The sequence below is a fragment of the Mastomys coucha genome, unplaced genomic scaffold (genome assembly GCF_008632895.1).
Source record: "Mastomys coucha isolate ucsf_1 unplaced genomic scaffold, UCSF_Mcou_1 pScaffold1, whole genome shotgun sequence".
Lineage (NCBI taxonomy): Eukaryota > Metazoa > Chordata > Mammalia > Rodentia > Muridae > Mastomys > Mastomys coucha.
Window position 1 is genome coordinate 9,476,552 of NW_022196891.1, and position 8,449 is coordinate 9,485,000.

Consider the following 8,449-nt stretch of genomic DNA (forward strand, 5'->3'; position numbering starts at 1 on the left):
GCCCTGAGGATTTAGAATGGTCCTTTTGAATAAAATGATTATTCTGTATTCAGTAACACTTATTTATCTATTTAAGTATTGACTCCTTTATTTGATTGTATTGAAAATGCATTACTGTTTTTTCATGGGCTTGAGGGATGTGCATGCAGTTATATGGAAACCTGTGTGCATATGCACATGCATGTGGAAGCCAGAGGACATCCTGAAGTGTAATTCTTCAGGTGCTATGAATATTTTTTTCTGAGACAGAATCTTCCAGTGTCATGAAATTAAGCAATTCACTTAGTTCAGCACTCCTAGAGATTGCATTCTCTATGCCAGCCACTGCCCCAAGAAGTGGAGGTACATTTGCATGTTATCATTATTCTGTGCATCCAGCCCTCCTATCTCTGAGTTTTTTCCTCAAGTCCTCTTACTTTATATCATTTACCTTTAAATTAACATACCATTTAAAAAAGTTTCCTTATGGAAGTTTTATATATGCTTTCCTTCAGATGACACTCTGTCCACACTCCTCCTCTTCCCCTTGCTCTTCTCATACCTCTCCACACACATAAGTCTTCTTTTTTTCTTTGCACTTCAATGTCTTCTGTATTTGATATCCAAGCTGACTGCATTTTGAAACTCCCCATCATATCTCTAATAATCTATTAACCTGCCCACTGCATTTTTTTCATATTTCCCTGCCAAGAGTATTCTCTTGCTATGTGCTCATCATCACAATTCTAACTCCACAGTCTTCCAATCCAAGTTTTTACCATCCCCAACTTCACCTAAACATTTTCTTAAGAAAAAATCATAGAAAGCCATAGATTTCTGGGCAGGGCTGGAGAACTTGAACTTATCATACCCCATGGTAGGATTTACAGTTGTACTTGAGGAGTTCCAAATTGCAACCGAGCTTAGAATTTGATGATAGCTCAGTTCTTCTTTTGAAAGTCTCTTCATGTTTTTTTCTTTTTTTCTTTTTTCTTTTTAACATCAGTGTGTGTGTGTGTGTGTGTGTGTGTGTGTGTGTGTTCATGGACATGTATAAGTGTGGATACATGTGTGTATATATATTCTTATGTAATGATCTGCCCAGGTGTTCTCCAACACTTATGGCAGTCAGAGGTCACCGTATCAGTCCTCACTGTATACTGTTCAAGACAAGGTCTCTTTTTGCTTCTAAATCTTCATTTCTCTTCATTCTGGAATATTGCTAGAGTAACAAAGGCACACTCCTGTAACTGGATTTACAAGAGTCCTTGGCATCTGATGTGGGTCCTGGAGTTTATACAGAAGGGAGTTTAAACACTGAGCATACTTCCTCATACTTCCTCCACACTTTTTGTTTAACCTAGACTCCTTGACCAATACTGTAGACCTAAAATCCAAAATCATTCTGTGGAGTCCATGAAACTATGTAAATATGTCCTTACTTAAATTTTAAAATCCCCTAAGTTGATTTATTCATTTTATACAAAGGTAAAAACAAACAAACAAACAATAAATAAATAAATAAATAAATAAATAAATAACAGATAAAAATGTGTCTTCCTTTCTGAAAGCCAGATTTTCAGCTTCATGTCAGGGTCTCCTTTACCTTTCTCATGAGAAAATTCTTTAAAGACTGTGGCTGAGCTATGCTGAGGGATTCTCTTGGGCTTTGTGCAGATGTGGGTTATATTTAGCCACATACAAATATTCTCACAGCAGAGATGCCCACCTTCATTAGTACAGCTTCTCATCTCTAAGTTTTACAAGTGTCTCTCAGTGGGAGAAGAGATCTTTCTGCTCCACTAATAGCATGCTTCCCTCTCCTGCATAGAGAAAGCTCAAAGAACAAAGTTCACCTCTTGAAATCAGGGAAGGAAGCTAATTATTGCATGAATCTCTTCTCCCTCTGCTATTTCTCTTTACTCATGCTGAAGCTTAGTCATGGATGGCTTGTCCAACTCTTGCTTTCATTGCAGCTTGATGATCAAAGTCTGATTCCACAGCAAATTAGTCTGTCCCAAAATCTTTGCAATGCTAACACCTTAATCCACTTAATCAATGACATAGGTCACATTTCTATGTCATATGAGAAAATAGAAAAGTTTTAATGTAAATCAATGGGTATTATTATCCAGAGAAATACTGTATCATGAACTGAAAAAAAAAATGCATTAACAGATCAGAGTGCCTTCTGAGCAAGAAGGAGGACCTAAGTTTGAACCCCAGAATCCACATAAAAATGTTATATACATATATATTATACACACACACACACACACACACACACACACACACACACATATATATATATATATATATATATATATATATATATATATATATATATATATATATATATATATATATATATATATATATATATATATATGTATGTATATGATCAAGTTAGTAGGCTTTTCTGGCTGCCCAGATATCTGTGGAGTATATATGATGGTGGTGTATCCTACAGTTTAGAGTTGCAGACAGACAGTTATGGGACACTTTCCTTGGAACTTAAAAACTGAACTCATGAACCGTTGAAGCGGCCGCCAACCACACTGGGGAAGCGTTAGTGCCTAGGAGGACTCTGATCACTGTCGGGAAAACCAGAGCAGGCTGGCGGGGGCCTGAGCCCGTGCTTGCTGAGAAAGTCAGAAGTCACTACAAGGTTCTGCCAGAGCGAGTGGGGGGCAGAGCTCGGCTGTGGTTTGTAGTCTAGTCAGCAGGGTGGAGTGGGGAGAAGCACTTCAGGGAAGAATTCAGTCAGGATTGGGAAGGCGCCCTCGAAAGGGTGGGCGGTTTGGACTAGAAGAGGGATCAAAGGGAGGGTTTAGGAGAGGTGAGACTGGAGTGTGAAGGACGATGAGGGGACCCCCTAGACAAGAGAGAGACAAGTTGGGAGAGTCTGTGTTCTGAAATGCTGCCCCTATCGTCTGCTTCTTTATTTCTCCAAGCAGAATTCAAAGACTGCCGTTGTAAATCCAAGAGCCAGCTTGGGTCCAATCCACTTAAGAGCTCAAAATTGGAATTCTGTACCGAGAAAGATGTATAAGTTAGACCTTGGACCAGATCCCAAGGAGCTAGCAGCCATTGAAGCTAGAAGAAATCGTGAAAGGGAACGACAACGCCGATTCCTCAATGAGCGGAACCGAGTCATGGGGGTGGATGTGGAAGCCCTCAACTACCAGGTGAAGGAACGAAAGCTTCGGGAAGCAAGAGAGCGAAGCATAGATATGGCTTATGATACCAAGCTTGTGCACTATGATCTGGTAGCACAGATGCTAGAGAAAGAAGAGGCAGAACGAGCACGCCGGCTGTCCAAGAGAGGACAGGATTTTCAGGAGCAAAGGCAGCAATTCAAGAATGGACATGAATACGACTTCTGGGATCCGGACCAATTCCAGGAATCTCAGGTCCCTCATTTTGAGAATGATGCACACTATGGCCCAGCCAGCATGCAGCACTTCCTTGGAGAGGACCTGGAGAGGGCCTCACAACTGAGAATGCAGCAGGAACAGTTGAGATACAACCTGGAGAGACAGCTACAGGAGCAACGGGCAGCCAGAGAAGAGGAGGCTCGAGCAGCTCTGCTCAGTGACCAACTGCGCATAGTCGCGGACAAGCGGGCTGTTGAACTGGCTAGGCTGGAGGAATCCTGTCAAGCAGCTATGAGAACTGCTATGGCCAGTGCTAACAAAGCCCAGGCAGCCAAGCAAGCCCTGCAGCAGCGCCTTGAACAGCAGCAGCAACAGGAGGCCAACCTTGCAGAGATCAAGAAACAAATCACCAGTGACCTGCTGACCGAGAATCCTCAAGCTGCCCAAAGAGCCGGGGCTCCTTACCGGGTCCTGCCCTATTGTTGGAAGGGCATGACTGCAGAGCAGAGAGCTGCCATCAGGAAAACCCAAGAAACCCAACGACAAGAAAAAAAGAAACAGCGCCAAGCCGAAAAGTTAGTGGAAGCTGAGTGGGGAAGCCAAAGCAAACGGTTGGCTGAAGCTGCACTGGAGCTGGAAAAACAGGAGAGGGAACTGTGTGCAGAATTTCGAAGAGGACTGGGCTCCTTCAACAAGGAGCTAGCTAAGGAACAGCGTGCTCAGCAAGATTACCTGAATTCAGTCATCTACACCAATCAACCTACTGCAAACTATTACCTACAGTTCAACAAAAGCAGCCGCTGAGCTCAGGGTGGTCACCTCCCTTCTCACAGGTGGTCAGGATTCAAAAAAAAAAAAATGCTGTATACCCTCATTTCTAATCTCTACCCAGTAGGAGGGAACTACATCCAAACCTCCACTGTCTACTCTAGGTAATAAAGTTGTTTGCTACAATAAAAAAAAAAAAAACAAAAACAAAACTGAACTCATGTCCTCTGCAATAACAGCAAATGATCTTAAGAGCTTAGCATTCCTGTATTTGGTTTGTTTGTTTGATTTTGTTGTTGTTGTTGTTGTTCTTTTGTATTCGAGTCTATGTTTTGAACTGGTCTTCACTGGAACACATCAAATGTGTTAACCTTTACTGCAGTGAGTTTGAAAGATCCTTCTGTCTCTGCTGACATTACAAATCCCCTACTGTCATTACACTTGTAAGGCAAAAATTATAGCAACTTAGCTAGCTCAAGTCATGAAAACTAATTTAATTACTGTATAAGCCTAAGAGCACTGAATGTCAAAAGCCACCAGATACAATACATTTATTAACTTGCCATTGACTAACTAGAGAAAAATGGGGTATAGTATTCAAAGAGAATTTCTGTCTAAGCTACAGGACTCTCTTTCTTATTGGTGGCTCTAAATTTATGCTCAAAATTGTTTGATCACAGTTCTCTAGACATTAAATTGTGAATATGACATATTTCTTATTTTAAAAGATTAATATTGTGTGAATGTAGGTCATGTATGGCCACATTTGGCATAAATGTGGTCAAATGACAAAGCAATGTAGTCAGTTTTCCTTCCACCATATGACTTTAATGGATCACACTCAGGTCCCCAGGGTTAGTAGCAAGTGTTTTGACCACTAATCGACCATTTACTTCATATTTATATTAATTCTTATTAAAGATTTTGTTTTATTTTTATTTCTCTCTCTGTCTCTCTGTGTACTTGTGTTTACATGTGTGTTTACATGTGTGTTTACATGTGTGTTTACATGTGAATGTGTGTATGTGGGTTCAGGGCCCATGAAGTCAGACTTGTGATATCATCTGGATCCAGAGTTCCCTTCTGTTGTGGGTTGCAGGACATTGGTGCTGACAAACAAACTGAGGTTCTCTACAAGAATGGTAATTGCTCTTAACTACTGACTTAGTTCTCTAGTCTACCCAACCTCACATTTGTTAACAAACAATTGAAACGATTCCAGTTTCCAAGATGTGTATGTGTACAAGACAGTAAAACTTTGAAAAAAAGAGTTTGTAATATTGAACATAATTAAACAAATGGCATATAATAAGTAATGGCTTTATTCTATGTCTATGCCACCCAAACAAAGATGCTGACATATCTTGCATTTGCAAGAGAAATCCCAGAATATCTGATGTAGACACTTTAATTTGAAAAACACATTAAGGACACCTGGATTTTTGGGGTTAGGTTTCTCTCTAGTAAACGATACATGGTAATGATAAAAAATGAGGATGGGTCCTTATTGTCCTCTTTACTTTCTTCATGTGATGTGGAACCCCAAACAAAGATGTTGAATATCCAATTGGAGAGCATCTATCTGATTCTTAGTAACATGAGACAGTGCAGTACATCTTGTCATCCCTGGTTACTGACCAAGTGCAAGCCACTAGCCTGTATTCTTGACAAAGGCAAAGATGCTTTTAGCTCTAACAGAACCAAGTTACATTGCCACAGTGCATCACTATATTTAAGCCACATGTCCAGTTAGCTGAAATACCCAACAAATGGGAGATAAAACTCATAGAAACCACCTCCAGTGGATAGGCATGGTCCCCTATTGAGGGGTGGGGCCACCCACACAGCTCAAAATTTTTAACCCAGAAGTGGTTCTGAAAAAGAAAGACAGAGACAAAATAACAGAGACTGAAGAAAAGGCAGTCCAGAGACATCCCCACCTAATGGTCCACCCCATCTGCAGACACCAACCCCATACACTATTTCTAATGCTAAGAAGCACTTGCTGACGGGAGCCTGTTATGGCTGTGCCCTGAAAGGTTATACCAAGACCTGACTTAATACAGATGCAGCTCCTCACAGCCAACCACCAAACTGATCCTGGGGACTCCAATGGAAGAGCTAAGGGACTTACTGAAGGATGTGTCAACCCAATACAGTTAACAATATCAACTAACTGTATCATCCAGAACTCCCAGAGACTAAACACCAACCAAAGGGTGTACATGACTACAGGTATATATGTAGCAGAGGATGGCCTTATCTGACATCAATGGGAGGTGAGGGAGGCTTGATGCCCTAGTGTAGGAGGATACTAGAGGGGTGAGATGGAAGTGGGTGAGAGGGTGGAGGAGCAGAGGAATGGGAAGGAGAGTTTGAGGAGGAGTAACGGGGGAAGGGGACATCATTTGAAATGTAAATGAATACAGTGATTAATAAAAGAGTATGACTGTATTGCTAAGACAGAAACAGGTGTATGGGCAGCTGCTAGGTTTAGATCTACTGAAGCTTCTGTTTAAAACGTATGCTTCAGATTTCAAACTTATAGTAAATGCGGTTGTGGTTGGTGAACTGTCCCTCATAGGCTCACATATTTGAATGCTTGATCCCTGGATGCTGGCTGTTTGAGAAGATTGTTGAACCTTCAGTAAGCAGAATATCATTGGACATAGAAAGTCACCAGAGGAGGACCTTAAAAGAGCCACACTTCTTTTCTTGTCCACTTCCATTTCCTGTTGCAGACTAAATATGACTAGCTAATCCCTTCTCCTGATGCCATATGTGCTTTACCAGGATAGCCTGTATCCTCTTAAACAGTGCATGTATGTATGCTTTTACACAATGTGTGTATGTATACCTAACACACACACACAGAAACACGCATATACAAGTGATCCAGATATTGCCTGACCCAAACCTAGAGCCTGAGCTAACACATTGGGAAAGGTGAAATATCTCACTAAGATCTAGAAAAGCAAGTGGCTTTCAGAAATGTCTGTTTGCACATATTAGTTCTGCAGAATGATGTGTTTCATCATATTTTCAGAAGAGTAAACAATTCACTTAGATCATGTCCATTTCCTATTACTTCACTTGTTTAGTGCTCATCCCACTTCTGCTGACTACTCACTCTTACCAACTATCTCTCTTTGTGTGTGTGTGTGTGTGTGTGTTTGTATGTGTACGTGTATGTATATGTATGTGTAAATTTTACTAGTGTTTGTGTTGCTTACAGATGTATGAAAAATGCGTTATTACAGAAACATGGATAATTTAACAGTAGCTACTTCACTTAAGAAAATCTTCTTCCCTCTCCTAGTATCTACTACCTGCATAAATAACGTCAGAAAGGTGAATTGAGTTTTTTAAAGAGCTATGGATAATCTGTAAATCAATAAGTAACAATGTGAACCAGTTCAATTTATATTTCTGCTTTTCTATTATGATATTGTCATGTACAAATTTGATCATTTCTAAAAGAACACTGACATACAATCTATATTTTACGTACATACATTTTACACACACCAAGTATGACACATGTACACAACACTATCTGACACATACATACAAATCAAACACATACTTATGCTTATGACACACATAACAGAAATGTGCTCATAGCACCAACCTCCACATAAACACCCTAAAACATAGCAAGAATACACTATCTTATTCACACATGCTCACTCTTTCCATATTCATAATACCTACCACATACACAAAATACACATATATAATACCTGACTTGCGCACATATCATGCATAAATAATGACCTCTACAGCTAAAAAAAGACACAATAGTTACATTTTGCTAGAAAGAAGGCTCCAAGTATTTAATTTACAATCATGAAGACTGGAGTTCACCTACAATGAGCATGAAAGCAATTTCAGGTATGGTTTTAATCCTACAAGAGAAGCAGAGAAAGGTAGATTCTTCTTATTCTCTCTCCAACAGGTCTTACCTACTTGGAGAGCTCTGGGATGGTGAAAGACCCTGTTCAAACATAAGATAGATGACTCCTGAAGAAACTGTACCCTAACTTACATATGTACATCCATGCAAAAGAACATTCACCTTTACACAAGAAAACATGTAACACACAGGGAAGAATAATCTTGCATCAGTAAAATGTCCATACAGAAGTTAATTGATAGAAATGGCACGAAGAACTACACTTATTTCCACAAGACTTAGAGCCTCCCTTGGCAGGGTTTCAGAGTACATGCTAATTTGCATGTCTGGTGTATGCTGATCTATTTAATAGAGCAATGAAGTTGATCACTAAATTATAATAATTAGCTGCTTAAAAATAATTATTTAA

The 8,449-nt window shown here is 39.9% G+C and overlaps 1 pseudogene across 1 annotated transcript; it reads left to right on the plus strand.

Moving 5' to 3' along the window:
• Window positions 1-2,502: 2,502 nt before the first annotated feature.
• Window positions 2,503-5,436, plus strand: LOC116069874 (annotated as a pseudogene). Its single transcript, XR_004110187.1, has 2 exons — window positions 2,503-2,647; window positions 2,937-5,436. The product of XR_004110187.1 is annotated as an RIB43A-like with coiled-coils protein 1 pseudogene (transcript).
• Window positions 5,437-8,449: the final 3,013 nt, after the last annotated feature.